Source organism: Tachypleus tridentatus, chromosome 4, assembly GCF_004210375.1.
Source record: "Tachypleus tridentatus isolate NWPU-2018 chromosome 4, ASM421037v1, whole genome shotgun sequence".
NCBI lineage: Eukaryota > Metazoa > Arthropoda > Merostomata > Xiphosura > Limulidae > Tachypleus > Tachypleus tridentatus.
This window is the reverse complement of record NC_134828.1, coordinates 104684941-104702983: the sequence shown is the minus strand read 5'-3', so window position 1 is coordinate 104702983 and position 18043 is coordinate 104684941. Positions and strand designations below refer to the sequence as shown.

Below are 18043 nucleotides of genomic sequence, written 5' to 3'. Positions count from 1 at the left end.
GAAGTTCTCTCAGAAACAAAGTTTAACAACAGGTCTCATTTCTCATATGTAACGAGAACAGCAATTATAACCTGTCTGTCTGGGTGTTCCTCTTTCCATATACATTTGTGTTGTTTAAGTGAATAAACACCTTTTTTTATCTAGCGAAAATATGAAGAATAATAGAAAGTTTATGTAGAAATATGAATTTAACGATGATTATGCAGCACAGTAAAGGTTTTATGAGAAATATGGTAAAAATAAGTCACTTTCAGTAAGATCGTACATGTTTAAACTATTCGTTTAAACATATGAAAGCACCTTTTGAAAATTATCTCAGAAAATGTCCAGTTCGCAACCCTATTATACATTCATACCTTTGACGTTTCAGACAGGTTAATTGAGTTAGTAAACCTAAGTAAATCGGATAAATTTTTACCAATGACACCGTGGAAAGTATAACTTTCCTAAATAACTTTTAGTTTGATTTATAGAACTGTTAAAGAGATGAAAGATCTTATATTGTTCTCGCTAGAATAATAAAAGATAATAATTTTGTTTTCGGTTATTCTCGAGTATACACACCAGAAATTTGTTATAAAATATTATATTTGCATCATATAAGCGTCGCGAAATCGAAAAATATAAGAAAGCTTTGTTAGGATGTTTTCATTCAAATTTCTTGAAAATTACGATCATCAATTGACTATATCGATTCTTTCATTTTCATTTACGGTAAAGTAACTTACGCTTTCTGTTTATTCGATATTTTGAGTTTCTATCTGTTGAAGGTCTTATGGTGGCTTTGTCTCTCGTCATGTGTTGTTTAAATTCTAGCTATGTAGTTTATGGACAGAGCGATGAGATCGGAAAAATTAGAAATATTAAAGAGCCAAAATGCAGAAAGAGATGGATAACACGTTCTTAATTTTAAAAGTCGCCACCATTCGAAAAAATGAAAATTTAAATAAAAAAATACGTCAGGATGGCCGAGCGGTCTAAGGCGCTGCGTTAAGGTCGCAGTCCGGTTTTCCGGGCGTGGGTTCGAATCCCACTCCTGACAGAATCACTGATATTTTGCCTCGTTTCATTCGTACGTTGACGTGATTCACGTTCTCAAAAAAGTTTCAGGTACTTGTATTTTAGGTTCAAAATGGACCATTAACATATGATTTCATTTAAAGGAAAATGTTAAAAGCGCAAACTTGTCTGCTTGTGAGATGAACAACATAACTTTTATTATCGTATGTTTTACTATAAAAATATAATAACTGCGATCTGTCTACAACGTAACAAAACATGTGTGCTAGAAATGTAGTATAATTTTAGGTGATAACCTTTATGACACAATCAGGGAAAAAATAGTATGTTTTATTCTACGAAGGCCGATTTTCTAAAAACAAGCCTCACTTTACAGAAGTAACATGAACAAATGTAAACTGTTTAGGTGTTTCTCTTGATACCATTACTTTTCTGAGTATGTCGATTGTGTCAGTGAACACATTTTTTGAGCACGTGATGAAACATCATACCTGCACTCCCTTAAAATATGAATCACGTTTAGCTGAGTAAAAAAAAAGAAGACTAATAGAACTTTTATGTGTCAAATCTGTGTTGTATGTTAAAATTTAGGAATATGGAAGAAGAAACTAGCAACAGTGGAAGTGGTTCGCGTGATTTCTAGTTTCGAAACAATACCAAATTGTATGAATATAAAAGACAGTCACTGAAGGGAACTTTCTATTTTTTCTAATTGTCGAGCTAAAGTTCATTTGGTTAGTAACCAAGAACGGAACGGAAATCATAATGGAATGATTGATAGAAAGGATTTCTTCTTCGAAATAGATAAAGAAGAGAACCGAAAATCAAGTTTATTTTAAGTCAGAAACATATCGTTCATTGATTAGGACCATTCTCTGAGCTTGCATTTTCGGTAAAGGTTCTTAATCTATCTGCCGTCGTTATTTCCAGCTTTTCAGTTTAAAATAACAATTTTAACTGTTCATTCGTGACGAGGAAATCAGAGTTAAATAGTATGAGATCGAAAACATTCGAAAAAGAAGTTATTAAACTAAAGTCATGTGGATGAATCGTGACAACACGTGTCTGACTGATCAATGCGACTTCACAAACATCACGCTTATTACACGGTCATTTAAAATTTCAATCAAAATTTAGAAAAAAGAAGATGATGGCTATGCGTCAAGGAAGCAGCCTGATTTATCACGAATCGGTTCCAACTCAACCACTCACACAACACTTTAAATATTGCCTCATTACCTTCAAAAATTAATTTTTCCTACGCTGGAATCGAGAAAACCAGCTATTTGTATAGGAAATATCAGTTCCAAGTGTATGAGGAATACGTACTTTGGAAGTTTGAAAACGGCCTGCGAAGAAACGATTGCTTTTCTTTGATGCCGTACATTCGACAAGTGGTTTAAAATGAGATCTCGCTATATATGTATATGCAAACGAAATTAAGAAGAGAAATTTGATTGTGACATGTTTCGTTAAAAAATGAAAACTTGGTACTTCTCAGATCGTTCCTAAAGAAGCTGTGTAAGATATATCACATAATTTTAGAAGCTTTTCATTTTGGAGAAAATCAATGATAAAAAAGCTGTTTCCTCATAATATTCTGCGAAGTTCTCTCAGAAACAAAGTTTAACAACAGGTCTCATTTCTCATATGTAACGAGAACAGCAATTATAACCTGTCTGTCTGGGTGTTCCTCTTTCCATATACATTTGTGTTGTTTAAGTGAATAAACACCTTTTTTTATCTAGCGAAAATATGAAGAATAATAGAAAGTTTATGTAGAAATATGAATTTAACGATGATTATGCAGCACAGTAAAGGTTTTATGAGAAATATGGTAAAAATAAGTCACTTTCAGTAAGATCGTACATGTTTAAACTATTCGTTTAAACATATGAAAGCACCTTTTGAAAATTATCTCAGAAAATGTCCAGTTCGCAACCCTATTATACATTCATACCTTTGACGTTTCAGACAGGTTAATTGAGTTAGTAAACCTAAGTAAATCGGATAAATTTTTACCAATGACACCGTGGAAAGTATAACTTTCCTAAATAACTTTTAGTTTGATTTATAGAACTGTTAAAGAGATGAAAGATCTTATATTGTTCTCGCTAGAATAATAAAAGATAATAATTTTGTTTTCGGTTATTCTCGAGTATACACACCAGAAAATTATTATAAAATATTATATTTGCATCATATAAGCGTCGCGAAATCGAAAAATATAAGAAAGCTTTGTTAGGATGTTTTCATTCAAATTTCTTGAAAATTACGATCATCAATTGACTATATCGATTCTTTCATTTTCATTTACGGTAAAGTAACTTACGCTTTCTGTTTATTCGATATTTTGAGTTTCTATCTGTTGAGGGTCTTATGGTGGCTTTGTCTCTCGTCATGTGTTGTTTAAATTCTAGCTATGTAGTTTATGGACAGAGCGATGAGATCGGAAAAATTAGAAATATTAAAGAGCCAAAATGCAGAAAGAGATGGATAACACGTTCTTAATTTTAAAAGTCGCCACCATTCGAAAAAATGAAAATTTAAATAAAAAAATACGTCAGGATGGCCGAGCGGTCTAAGGCGCTGCGTTAAGGTCGCAGTCCGGTTTTCCGGGCGTGGGTTCGAATCCCACTCCTGACAGAATCACTGATATTTTGCCTCGTTTCATTCGTACGTTGACGTGATTCACGTTCTCAAAAAAGTTTCAGGTACTTGTATTTTAGGTTCAAAATGGACCATTAACATATGATTTCATTTAAAGGAAAATGTTAAAAGCGCAAACTTGTCTGCTTGTGAGATGAACAACATAACTTTTATTATCGCATGTTTTACTATAAAAATATAATAACTGCGATCTGTCTACAACGTAACAAAACATGTGTGCTAGAAATGTAGTAAAGTTTTAGGTGATAACCTTTATGACACAATCAGGGAAAAAATAGTATGTTTTATTCTACGAAGGCCGATTTTCTAAAAACAAGCCTCACTTTACAGAAGTAACATGAACAAATGTAAACTGTTTAGGTGTTTCTCTTGATACCATTATTTTTCTGAGTATGTCGATTGTGTCAGTGAACACATTTTTTGAGCACGTGATGAAACATCATACCTGCACTCCCTTAAAATATGAATCACGTTTAGCTGAGTAAAAAAAAAGAAGACTAATAGAACTTTTATGTGTCAAATCTGTGTTGTATGTTAAAATTTAGGAATATGGAAGAAGAAACTAGCAACAGTGGAAGTGGTTCGCGTGATTTCTAGTTTCGAAACAATACCAAATTGTATGAATATAAAAGACAGTCACTGAAGGGAACTTTCTATTTTTTTCTAATTGTCGAGCTAAAGTTCATTTGGTTAGTAACCAAGAACGGAACGGAAATCATAATGGAATGATTGATAGAAAGGATTTCTTCTTCGAAATAGATAAAGAAGAGAACCGAAAATCAAGTTTATTTTAAGTCAGAAACATATCGTTCATTGATTAGGACCATTCTCAGAGCTTGCATTTTCGGTAAAGGTTCTTAATCTATCAGCCGTCGTTATTTCCAGCTTTTCAGTTTAAAATAACAATTTTAACTGTTCATTCCTGACGAGGAAATCAGAGTTAAATAGTATGAGACCGAAAACATTCGAAAAAGAAGTTATTAAACTAAAGTCATGTGGATGAATCGTGACAACACGTGTCTGACTGATCAATGCGACTTCACAAACATCACGCTTATTACACGGTCATTTAAAATTTCAATCAAAATTTAGAAAAAAGAAGATGATGGCTATGCGTCAAGGAAGCAGCCTGATTTATCACGAATCGGTTCCAACTCAACCACTCACACAACACTTTAAATATTGCCTCATTACCTTCAAAAATTAATTTTTCCTACGCTGGAATCGAGAAAACCAGCTATTTGTATAGGAAATATCAGTTCCAAGTGTATGAGGAATACGTACTTTGGAAGTTTGAAAACGGCCTGCGAAGAAACGATTGCTTTTCTTTGATGCCGTACATTCGACAAGTGGTTTAAAATGAGATCTCGCTATATATGTATATGCAAACGAAATTAAGAAGAGAAATTTGATTGTGACATGTTTCGTTAAAAAATGAAAACTTGGTACTTCTCAGATCGTTCCTAAAGAAGCTGTGTAAGATATATCACATAATTTTAGAAGCTTTTCATTTTGGAGAAAATCAATGATAAAAAAGCTGTTTCCTCATAATATTCTGCGAAGTTCTCTCAGAAACAAAGTTTAACAACAGGTCTCATTTCTCATATGTAACGAGAACAGCAATTATAACCTCTCTGTCTTGGTGTTCTTAGCACATACATTTGTGTTGTTTGGGTGAATAAACATTTTTTTTTTTATCTAGCGAAAATATGAAGAATAAGAGAACGTTTATGTTGAAATTTGCATTTAACGATGATTATGCAGCACAGTAAAGGCTTTATGAGAAATATGGTAAAAATAAGTCACTTTCAGTGATCCTACATGTTTAAAATATTCGTTTAAACATATGAAAGCACCTTTTTGACAATTATCTCAGAAAATGTCCAGTTCGCAACCGTATTATACATTCATACCTTTGACGTTTTAGACAGGTTAATTGAGTTAGTAAACCTAAGTAAATCGGATAAATTTTTACCAATGACACCGTGGAAAGTATAACTTTCCTAAATAACTTTGAGTTTGATTTATAGAACTGTTAAAGAGATGAAAGATCTTATATTGTTCTCGCTAGAATAATAAAAGATAATAATTTTGTTTTCGGTTATTGTCGAGTATACACACCAGAAAATTATTATAAAATATTATATTTGCATCATATAAACGTCGCGAAATCGAAAAATATAGGAAAGCTTTGTTAGGAAGTTTTCATTCAAATTTCTTGAAAATTACGATCATCAATTGACTAAGTCGATTCTTTGATTTTCATTTACGGTAAAGTAACTTACGCTTTCTGTTTATTCGATATTTTGAGTTTCTATCTGTTGAGGGTCTTATGGTGGCTTTGTCTCTCGTCATGTGTGGTTTAAATGCTAGCTGTGTAGTTTATGGACAGAGCGATGAGATCGGAAAAATTAGAAATATTAAAGAGCAAAATGCAGAAAGAAATGGATAACACGTTCTTAATTTTAAAAGTCGCCACCATTCGAGAAAATGAAAATTTAATTAAAATAAACGTCAGGATGGCCGAGCGGTTAAAGGCGCTGGGTTAAGGTCGCAGTCCGGTCTTCCGGGCGTGGGTTGGAATCCCACTCCTGACAGAATAACTGATATTTTGTCTCTTTTCATTCGTACGTTGGCGTGACTCACGTTGTCAAGAAATTTTCAGGTACTTGTATTTTAGGTTCAAAATGGACCATTAACATATGATTTCAATTGAAGGAAAATGTTAAAAGCCAGAACTTGTCTAGTTATGGGATGAATAACATAACTTTTATTATTACATGTTTTACTATAAAAATATAATAACTGCGATCTCTCTACAACGTAACAAAAGATGTGTGCTAAAAATGTAGTATAATTTTAGGTGATATTCTTTATGACACAATCAGGGAAAAATAGTATGTTTTATTCTACGAAGGCCGATTTTCTAAAAACAAGCCTCACTTTATAGAAGTAACATGAACAAATATAAACTGTTTAGGTGTTCCTCTTGATACCAATATTTTTCTTAGTTTGTCGATCGTGTCAGTGAACACATTTTTTGAGCACGTTATGAAACATGATACCTGCACTCCCCTTAAAATATGAATCACGTTTAGCTAGGTAAAAATAAAGAAGAATAAGAGAAATTTTATGTGTCAAATCTGTGTTGTATGTTAAAAATTAGGGATATGGAAGAAGAAACTAGCAACAGTGGAAGTGGTTCGCGTGATTTCTAGTTTCGAAACAATACCAAATTGTATGATTATAAACAAAAAAGGAAAGCGCCGGTTCTCGTCAACGAGTACAGACGTGTTTTTCGAGCTCCTCATTGCCTTAGTGTAAATTTAACAGCTAAGCCTAGTGAGCGTGTAGTTCTTTTTTTTTGCTAGATTTTTTATTTTTTCAAGTTGTTTGACGATGTCTTCATCAACCAAGAAGGTCATGGAAGTTATGCGTCGTACAGTTTTTGTGGAAACGACAACTTCAAGCCATGGGGACGTTATCCATTCTGTTATTTCTACGTTTGGTGCTGCTTCGGTCACTGCTGTAGTTCCTCGCCCGGGTGGATATGAGGTAACTTTTGTTCTTCCCGCCGATGTGGACCTGGCTATAGATGCTGGTCTAATTGTAAATGGTGTGCACTGTTCGGCTAATGGTGTCACTAAACGTACTATTACTGTGTCATTTATGGACGTCCCGGAATATATAGACGATGATACTATATTAAATAAACTAAAAGATTTTGATTGTGAAGTGAAAAGCCCTATTGTGTGGAAGAGGGACCAGGGCATATACTTTGGTATACGCCATGTTCGTGTGAGTTTTAGTGAGAAGTGTATCTCTTTGCCGTACGTAGTGAATGTTTTTTATCCTTTGGGCAAGGCGGTAATGTTAAAAGTGAAGCATGATCGCCAGTCAAAAGTATGTAATTTATGTTTGGGGGGCGGATCATCTATATCGCGATTGCCACCAGTTTATATGCCGACATTGTCATATGCAGGGACACGTCCGTCAACGTTGTCCCAAGCTTGTTGTTCCTCGAACTTCCTCTAGTGACGACGCTGAAGTGGCCACTCCTACTGCTTCTCGTGACGCCGCTGAAGTAGACACGGCTGCTCCCTCTCGTGCAGTGCCTCATGAGGTTGACACCATTTCTGTTTGTCCACGCGTTGATTCGGAGGTTCCCCTTTCAGGGGAGGCTGCAGCTACCCATCGGGTGGTGGACGATGTTTCTGCCCGACGATCGACGGTTTCTGGTGGGGCCAGGGAACGGGCTAGTAGTCACCCCCCTGCTGGAGGACGCAATTTTGAACGTCACTTCCCGCCACTTCCGGTTAGTGGTGAGAGTACCGCCGGCGATGTGGAGGTGCCTCTTCCTCGTCGTTGGAGGTATGCTAGTGTCGGTCGTGCCAATACTACGGATATCTCGGGCGAAGGCGAAGGCGGTGTCGCAGCCTTAAATGTATATTTTGTGACAGTTTGTTTGTTTCAGTTCGTGTAAGACTGTCATTTATTGTTATTTGAACTTTGTGCATATTTGCTTAGATCTTTACATTTATTCTTGTTATTTTTGTGTTTGTGCCAGTTTCCTTTCAATTGTTGTACCTTTACTTTCTCTTTAGCATGGTACATTTACTAAGGGTGGGAGTTTTGAATTGTAATGGGTTGCGTAATGTTAGTAAGCTGGCTTATTATCTGGATTACTTTGTTTCTAATTTTGATGTTGTTTGTTTACAGGAGACGTTTTTTACTGATGATTTTCATGATGTCGTACTGAAATTTTGGCCAGGTGTAGCTTTTTTTTAATAATTCTCCTTCTGGCCGACAAGGGGTTGCCATCTTGTTACAGCAGTTTTTGTGTGATAATGTTACATTCGTTTCTTCTGATGGGGTGGGTAGGGTTCTGACAGTCAAATTCAGTTTCGAGTCTTTGTTTTATCTGTTATCATCTGTGTACGCTCCTCGCGATATCTCCGAGCGACGGGAATTTTTCCAAAACTTGGAGTATTGTTTGGATGGTTGCACGGGATTGCTTGTTGTGGGAGATTTTAATTGTGTGGTGGATGTGGCACGCGATCGATTTCCGGTCCGTTTCTACCGTGACGCCAGCCGTTCGGCTTTTGTCCAGTTTCTTAATAGGTTTGATTTACTTGATGCGCATTCACTCATATCGCCGACTACACCTGGTTTCACATGGAAGCGTTTTGTTAATGGTGAGATGATGTCGTCTCGTATTGACAGGGTTTTGCTTTCTTCTACCTTGCAGGGGACTGTCCAACGTTTCCGTACGTTGTGGTTTCCTGCTACAGATCACGCTTTATTGGGCTTCGACCTTACTCTGCGGCCCGTTGTCAGAGGTCCTAATTTCTGGCACTTCAATAACCAGTTATTGAGGGATGCCGAATATGTGAAAGCCATTAAGCTGTTGATCGCCAGAAGTCGTAGTTGGTCAGTCTATGGGACTGATAAAATTAAGTGGTATGAACAATTGAAATGCGCGTTCCGTCTACTTACCGAGCGTTATTCGATTCTTCGTGCGCTGGCATCCCGTTCTCGCAAATGTCAGCTTGAGTCGTCCATCAATCGTGAGCTTCGAAAACTGTCCCGTTTCCCTGGTAGGTCTAAGGTCAAATTGTATGAACTTGAAGATGCATTGGAGACTTTGGATCACGATACCATAGAGGGAGCGAGGATTCGATCTCATATTCGTTGGTTTGAGGAGGGTGAGAGATCTACGTCTCACTTTCTTCGTATGGAAAAGGTTCGTCAAAGCAGAATTGAGTTTCGATCCATGCTCACTGATAGGGGCGTGGAGGTGTCCGGTGTGGAAGATATCGCTGCTGTTTTACATCAGTATTATTCCGCACTGTACTCTAAGGATCTCGTTCTGCAGGCAGACATAGATTTCGTTATCTCATTTGTTGATCGAACTCTTTCCCGTGAACAAGCTCATATTTGTGATGCTCCATTCACAATTCCGGAAGTTATCGCAGCTCTAGACAGTTTACCGCTGGACAAATCTCCTGGTTTGGATGGTTTTACCTCCGAATTCTACAAATATTTTCTCCCTCTTTTTGTTGACGACTTTTTATCTGTCTTGTCTGAACTGTTCCACTCTCCACAGTTGCTCCGTACAATGTGTTCTGGGGTAATTGTTCCTATCCCGAAAGGCGGGGATCGACGGTTGGCGGCTAACAGCCGGCCTTTGACATTGCTTTGTACTGACTATAAGCTTTTGGCCAAAGTGCTGGCTCGTCGCCTTTCGTCTGTGATCTCCAGTTTAGTTTCAGATAACCAATCCGGGTGTATACCTGGACGGGACGTTGCTGATACTCCGTTAACACTCGTTTTGCTATTGCAATCTTTAGCACGTACCGGCCAGGGTGGAATCTTTTTGAAGCTCGATCAGATGCAAGCCTTTGATCGGGTGGCCTATGAGTATCTATTTCAACTTCTTCTACGTATGGGTTTTGGTTCAACTTTTGTTCACTGGGTTCGTCTTTGCTATACTTCTATTTCTAATTGTGTAAAGTTTAATGGATTTCTCACTACTGATTTTGCTGTAACTCGGGGTATTCGTCAAGGATGCACAATGTCTGCTCTACTTTACGTTCTCAGTGTCGAACCGTTACGAAATATGTTAGTCCATAATGTACATATTACTGGTATTGGTGGTGATGTGTTACTCACCACGCCTTCACTTACTTATCAGCATGCTGATGATACCACCTTAACGTTACGAGACGCCGAATCTTTGCCGCATGTGTTGGATGTCTGCCGAACTTTTGGCAAAGCTACTGGTGGGAAGATCAACTGGACCAAGAGTCAGGGTTTGTGGGTTGGGTGTTTGGCCTCTTCTGCAGACTCCGTCCTTGGTGAGTTGAGAATTTCCCAGGATCCTATTCGGATTTTGGGAATAGTTTTCCACTCTAATTTCGATGTCATGCTGCAAGATACGTGGCAGGGTGTATTGCGCAGGGTATCTCGTGTCTTGGTGTCGTGGCGATTTCGTTCTTTGTCGCTAAAGGGTAAATCTCTTGTGGTGAACTCCTTGGTGGCATCGGTGTTATGGTACCCGTTGAATATACTCCCGTTGCCAAGACAGTATGAGGCTCGATTTCGCAAATGTATACTGGATTTTATTTGGCGGGGAGGTATACATAAAGTGGCATACGGTATTCTGATCCGGAGTTATGATTGTGGAGGTATCAACTTGGTTGATGTTAATACTCGTAAACTCGCATTCCGTTTGAAGTTGTTGCAGCGTTGTTTGGATGCTTCTTGTCCTTCCACCTTGCGACAACTTCTTTCTGGATTTTTTTCTTGTTATGGTAATCTCTCTTTGGGCTTTCGGATTCTTCAATGCCGTATTTTGCCACGTTTTGTGAAATCGTTACCTTTCTATATTCAGGAAATGTTTCATGCCTGGAAGGTTCTTCTTGGGGATAAAGGGATTATCCCAGCTCCTCTTTCCCCACAAATTTTTGATGAACCTTTGTTTTTCAATCCGGCTATTGTTGATGTACGCCACCGAACATTTCATTTTCCTGAATTTATTAACGCAGGATTGGTTCAGGTCCGCCATTTATTGTACGAGGTGCTCCCTGCTTTTCTTCTGGTGGGGGAAGTGATTGAAATGTGTACGGACGCTGACCCGTTGGCCAATGCTGCGCACAATTTTTTCACATTTTCATATGCTCAAAAAGGCGTTGCCTGTGGACTGGTTGTCGGTTTTGTCCACCCAGCCGGCTCCTCTTCCGTCGTCCACATGTGTTGTGGATTTATATTTTCTGTACCACTCCGATAATCGAGTTCATTTTCAGGGTTTATCTGAGAGGCAACTGGTGGGACATTTACAGTTTTCACTCGCTACTAATTTCCCTGCTCCATTCTACTGGGGGGATATTGTTCCTCCTGGAGACTAGAAACGCATTCGTGAAAACGCTTATTCTTCTTTTGTGGGTTTTTATGTTTGTGATGTGGATTATTTACTGTGGTTGCGGGCGATTATTACTAATGTCAAGCTGATACATATGGACAGACATCCCACAGGGTTGTGCACTTTCTGTTCCCAGGCGCCGGAAACCATAGACCATCTGTTTTTCCAATGTCCTTTTGTACAGCCCTTGTGGTCATATGTATATAAATTATTGGCATTTTATTTTGGATGTCCCATATCAAACTGGGTATGGAGGAGATGCCACTTAGTGGGATCTCATCCTTCGTTACCCAGGAGATGCTGGAACATATTCCGTTTGTTTACTAGTTTGGCACGTCAGGTTATATGTTCTGCTCGTTCAGTTTCTTTGGCACGAAATCGCGTAATTCGTTTAATTTCCATGTTTAAAGTGCGTGTACGGAGACATATTCATCTTTATTATCATAGATCCTTGTTACATAACTCATTAAATGTATTTTATTCTGTGTATTCTTATGTTGGTAGCTTGGTAACCCAAGGTGCCCAAGGTTATTTCTTGTGTACGTTGTTAAGATAAGTTATAATTTCATTATATTTTTGTTACCAATGAAAGATCCATTGATTTCTTGTTTGTTAATGTTCAATATAATGTTTGTTGGATTACCTGCTGTTCCAATTACCTCTTTTATTTCTTTTTCCTTAATTTTATTAACTTTGTGGTAATTTTCAGCATGGTAATCTATAGAGTTATTGTTAGATGCTAATTCATTAACTTGTGTTTTATTTGTTGTATTTCTGTGTATACCCCCTGGTTGAGGTGCGATAAATAAAGAGAAAAAAAAAAAAAAGCTGCGTTAAGGTTGCAGTCCGGTCTTCCGGGCGTGGGTTCGAATCCCACTCCTAACAAAATCACTGATATTTTGCCTCTTTTCATTCGTACGTTGGCGTGACTCACGTTGTCAAGAAATTTTCCGGTACTTGTATTTTAGGTTGAAAATGGACCATTAACATATAATTTCATTTAAAGGAAAATGTTAAAAGCGAAAACTTTTCTACTTATGGATGAACAACATAACTTTTATTATTACATGTTTTACTATAAAATATAATAACTGCGATCTCTACAACGTAAGAAAAGATGTGTGCTAGAAATGTAGTATACTTTTAGGTGATATCCTTTATGACACAATCAGGGAAAAATAGTATGTTTTATTCTACGAAGGCCGATTTTCTAAAACAAGCCTCACTTTATAGAAGTAACATGAACAAATATAAACTGTTTAGGTGTTCTTCTTGATACCAATATTTTTCTTAGTTTGTCGATCGTGTCAGTGAACACATTTTTTGAGCACGTTATGAAACATGATACCTCCACTCCCTTAAAATATGAATCACGTTTAGCTAGGTAAAATAAAGAAGAATAAGAGAACTTTTATTTGTCAAATCTGTGTTGTATGTTAAAATTTAGGAATATGGAAGAAGAAACTAGCAACAGTGGAAGTGGTTCGCGTGATTTCTAGTTTCGAAACAATACCAAATTGTATGATTATAAACAAAAAAGGAAAGCGCCGGTTCTCGTCAACGAGTACAGACGTGTTTTTCGAGCTCCTCATTGCCTTAGTGTAAATTTAACAGCTAAGCCTAGTGAGCGTGTAGTTCTTTTTTTTTGCTAGATTTTTTTATTTTTCCAAGTTGTTTGACGATGTCTTCATCAACCAAGAAGGTCATGGAAGTTATGCGTCGTACAGTTTTTGTGGAAACGACAACTTCAAGCCATGGGGACGTTATCCATTCTGTTATTTTTACGTTTGGTGCTGCTTCGGTCACTGCTGTAGTTCCTCGCCCGGGTGGATATGAGGTAACTTTTGTTCTTCCCGCCGATGTGGACCTGGCTGTAGATGCTGGTCTAATTGTAAATGGTGTGCACTGTTCGGCTAATGGTGTCACTAAACGTACTATTACTGTGTCATTTATGGACGTCCCGGAATATATAGACGATGATACTATATTAAATAAACTAAAAGATTTTGATTGTGAAGTGAAAAGCCCTATTGTGTGGAAGAGGGACCAGGGCATATACTTAGGTATACGCCATGTTCGTGTGAGTTTTAGTGAGAAGTGTATCTCTTTGCCGTACGTAGTGAATGTTTTTGATCCTTTGGGCAACGCGGTAATGTTAAAAGTGAAGCATGATCGCCAGTCAAAAGTATGTAATTTATGTTTGGGGGCGGATCATCTATATCGCGATTGCCACCAGTTTATATGCCGACATTGTCATATGCAGGGACACGTCCGTCAACGTTGTCCCAAGCTTGTTGTTCCTCGAACTTCCTCTATTGACGCCGCTGAATTAGACACGGCTGCTCCCTCTCGTGCAGTGCCTCATGAGGTTGACACCATTTCTGTTTTTCCACGCGTTGATTCGAAGGTTCCCCTTTCAGGGGAGGCTGCAGCTACCCATCGGGTGGTGGACGATGTTTCTGCCCGACGATCGACGGTTTCTGGTGGGGCCAGGGAACGGGCTAGTAGTCACCCCCCTGCTGGAGGATGCAATTTTGAACGTCACTTCCCGCCACTTCCGGTTAGTGGTGAGAGTACCGCCGGAGATGTGGAGGTGCCTCTTCCTCGTCGTTGGAGGTATGCTAGTGTCGGACGTGCCAATACTACGGATATCTAGGGCGAAGGCGGTGTTGCAGCCTTAAATGTATATTTTGTGACAGTTTGTTTGTTTCAGTTCTTGTAAGAAACTAGCAACAGTGGAAGTGGTTCCCGTGATTTCTAGTTTCGAAACAACACCAAATTATTGATTATAAAAGACAGTCACGGAAGGGAACTTTCTATTTTTTCTAATTGTCGAGCTAAAGTTCATTTGGTTAGTAACCAAGAACGGAACGGAAATCATAATGGAATGACTGATAGAAAGGATTTCTTCCTCGAAATGGACAAAGAAGAGAACCGAGATTCAAGTTTCTTTTAAGTCAGAAACATATCGTTCATTGATTAAGACCATTCTCATAGCTTGCATTTTCGGTAAAGCTTCTTAATCTATCTGCCGTCGTTATTTCCAATTTTTCAGTTTAAAATAACAATTGGAACTGTTCATTCGTGACGTGGAAAGCATAGTTAAATAGTGTGAGACCGAAAACATTCGAAAAAGTTATTAAACAAAAGCCATCAAGATGAATAGTGATAACACATGTCTGACTGATCAATGCGACTTCAGAAACATCACGCTTGTTGCACGTTCATTTAAAATTTCAATCAAAATTCAGAAATAAGAAGATGATGGCCATGCGTGAAGGAAACAGTCTGATTTATCAGGAATTGGTCCCAACTAAACCACTCACACAACACTTTAAATTTTGCCTCATTACCTTCAAAAATTAATTTTTCTAAGGCTACCTGCTATTTGTATCGGAAATATCAGTTCCAAGTGTACGAGGAATATGTACTTTGGACGTTTCAAAACGGCCTACAAAGAAACGATTGCTTTTCTTTGATGCCGTACATTCGACAAGTGGTTTAAAATGAGATCTCGCTATATATGTATATGCAAACGAAATTAAGAAGAGAAATTTGATAGTGACATGTTTCGTTCAAAAATGAAAATTTGGTGCTTCTCAGATCGTTTCTGAAAAAGCTGTGCAAGATATATCACATAATTTTAGAAGCTTTTCATTTTGGAGAAAATCAATGATAAAAAAGCTGTTTCCTCATAATATTCTGCGAAGATTTCTCAGAAACAAAGTTTTACCAACAGGTCTCACTTCCAATATGTAACGAGAACAGCAATTAAAACCTGTCTGTCTTGGTGTTCTTAGCACATACATTTGTGTTGTTTGGGTGAATAAACATTTTTTTTATCTAGCGAAAATATGAAGAATAAGAGAACGTTTATGTTGAAATATGCATTTAACGATGATTATGCAGCACAGTAAAGGCTTTATGAGAAATATGGTAAAAATAAGTCACTTTCAGTGATCCTACATGTTTAAAATATTCGTTTAAACATATGAAAGCACCTTTTGACAATTTTCTCAGAAAATGTCCAGTTCGCAACCGTATTATACATTCATAACTTTGACGTTTTAGACAGGTTAATTGAGTTAGAAAACCTAAGTAAATCGAATAATTTTTTACAAAAGACAAAGTGGAAAGTATAGCTTTCCTAATCAACTTTTAGTTTGATTTAAAGAACTTTAAAGAGATGAAAGATCTTATGTTGTTCTTGCTAGATTAGTAAAAGATAATAATTTTGTTTTCGGTTATTATGGAGTATACACACCAGAAATTTATTATAAAATATTATATTTGCATCATATAAACGTCGCGAAATCGAAAAATATAGGAACGCTTTGTTAGGAAGTTTTCATTCGCATTTCTTGAAAATTACGATCATCAATTGACTAAGTCGATTGTTTTATTTTCATTTACGGTAAAGTAACTAACGCTTTCTGTTTGTTCGATACTTTGAGTTTCTATCTGTTGAGGGTTTTATGGTGGTTTTGTCTCTTGTCATAAGTGGTTTAAATGCTAGCTCAGTAGTTTATGGACACAGTGATGAAATCGGAAAAATTAAAAATATTAAGGAGCCAAAGATGCAGAAAGAAATGGATAACACGTTCTTAATTTTAAAAGTCGCCACCATTCGAGAAAATGAAAATTTAATTAAAATAAACGTCAGGATGGCCGAGCGGTTAAAGGCGCTGGGTTAAGGTCGCAGTCCGGTCTTCCGAGAGTGGGTTGGAATCCCACTCCTGACAGAATAACTGATATTTTGTCTCTTTTCATTCGTACGTTGGCGTGACTCACGTTGTCGAGAAATTTTCAGGTACTTGTATTTTAGGTTCAAAATGGACCATTAACATATGATTTCATTTGAAGGAAAATGTTAAAAGCCAGAACTTGTCTAGTTATGGGATGAATAACATAACTTTTATTATTACATGTTTTACTATAAAAATATAATAACTGCGATCTCTCTACAACGTAACAAAAGATGTGTGCTAAAAATGTAGTATAATTTTAGGTGATATTCTTTATGACACAATCAGGGAAAAATAGTATGTTTTATTCTACGAAGGCCGATTTTCTAAAAACGGGCCTCACTTTATAGAAGTAACATGAACAAATATAAACTGTTTAGGTGTTCCTCTTGATACCAATATTTTTCTTAGTTTGTCGATCGTGTCAGTGAACACATTTTTTGAGCACGTTATGAAACATGATACCTGCACTCCCTTAAAATATGAATCACGTTTAGCTAGGTAAAAATAAAGAAGAATAAGAGAAATTTTATGTGTCAAATCTGTGTTGTATGTTAAAAATTAGGGATATGGAAGAAGAAACTAGCAACAGTGGAAGTGGTTCGCGTGATTTCTAGTTTCGAAACAATACCAAATTGTATGATTATAAACAAAAAAGGAAAGCGCCGGTTCTCGTCAACGAGTACAGACGTGTTTTTCGAGCTCCTCATTGCCTTAGTGTAAATTTAACAGCTAAGCCTAGTGAGCGTGTAGTTCTTTTTTTTTGCTAGATTTTTTTATTTTTCCAAGTTGTTTGACGATGTCTTCATCAACCAAGAAGGTCATGGAAGTTATGCGTCGTACAGTTTTTGTGGAAACGACAACTTCAAGCCATGGGGACGTTATCCATTCTGTTATTTTTACGTTTGGTGCTGCTTCGGTCACTGCTGTAGTTCCTCGCCCGGGTGGATATGAGGTAACTTTTGTTCTTCCCGCCGATGTGGACCTGGCTGTAGATGCTGGTCTAATTGTAAATGGTGTGCACTGTTCGGCTAATGGTGTCACTAAACGTACTATTACTGTGTCATTTATGGACGTCCCGGAATATATAGACGATGATACTATATTAAATAAACTAAAAGATTTTGATTGTGAAGTGAAAAGCCCTATTGTGTGGAAGAGGGACCAGGGCATATACTTAGGTATACGCCATGTTCGTGTGAGTTTTAGTGAGAAGTGTATCTCTTTGCCGTACGTAGTGAATGTTTTTGATCCTTTGGGCAACGCGGTAATGTTAAAAGTGAAGCATGATCGCCAGTCAAAAGTATGTAATTTATGTTTGGGGGCGGATCATCTATATCGCGATTGCCACCAGTTTATATGCCGACATTGTCATATGCAGGGACACGTCCGTCAACGTTGTCCCAAGCTTGTTGTTCCTCGAACTTCCTCTATTGACGCCGCTGAATTAGACACGGCTGCTCCCTCTCGTGCAGTGCCTCATGAGGTTGACACCATTTCTGTTTTTCCACGCGTTGATTCGAAGGTTCCCCTTTCAGGGGAGGCTGCAGCTACCCATCGGGTGGTGGACGATGTTTCTGCCCGACGATCGACGGTTTCTGGTGGGGCCAGGGAACGGGCTAGTAGTCACCCCCCTGCTGGAGGATGCAATTTTGAACGTCACTTCCCGCCACTTCCGGTTAGTGGT

The 18043-nt window shown here is 37.6% G+C and overlaps 3 non-coding genes across 3 annotated transcripts; all 3 read left to right on the top strand.

Annotated features, from left to right (window-relative positions):
• The first annotated feature begins 958 nt into the window (after positions 1 to 958).
• Positions 959 to 1042, top strand: TRNAL-AAG (transfer RNA leucine (anticodon AAG)). Its single transcript has one exon. It is a non-coding gene; the product is annotated as a tRNA-Leu (tRNA).
• A 2540-nt stretch (positions 1043 to 3582) lies between these two features.
• On the top strand, positions 3583 to 3666 carry TRNAL-AAG (transfer RNA leucine (anticodon AAG)). Its single transcript has one exon. It is a non-coding gene; the product is annotated as a tRNA-Leu (tRNA).
• A 2537-nt stretch (positions 3667 to 6203) lies between these two features.
• TRNAL-AAG (transfer RNA leucine (anticodon AAG)) lies at positions 6204 to 6287 on the top strand. Its single transcript has one exon. It is a non-coding gene; the product is annotated as a tRNA-Leu (tRNA).
• The last annotated feature ends 11756 nt before the right edge of the window (positions 6288 to 18043 follow it).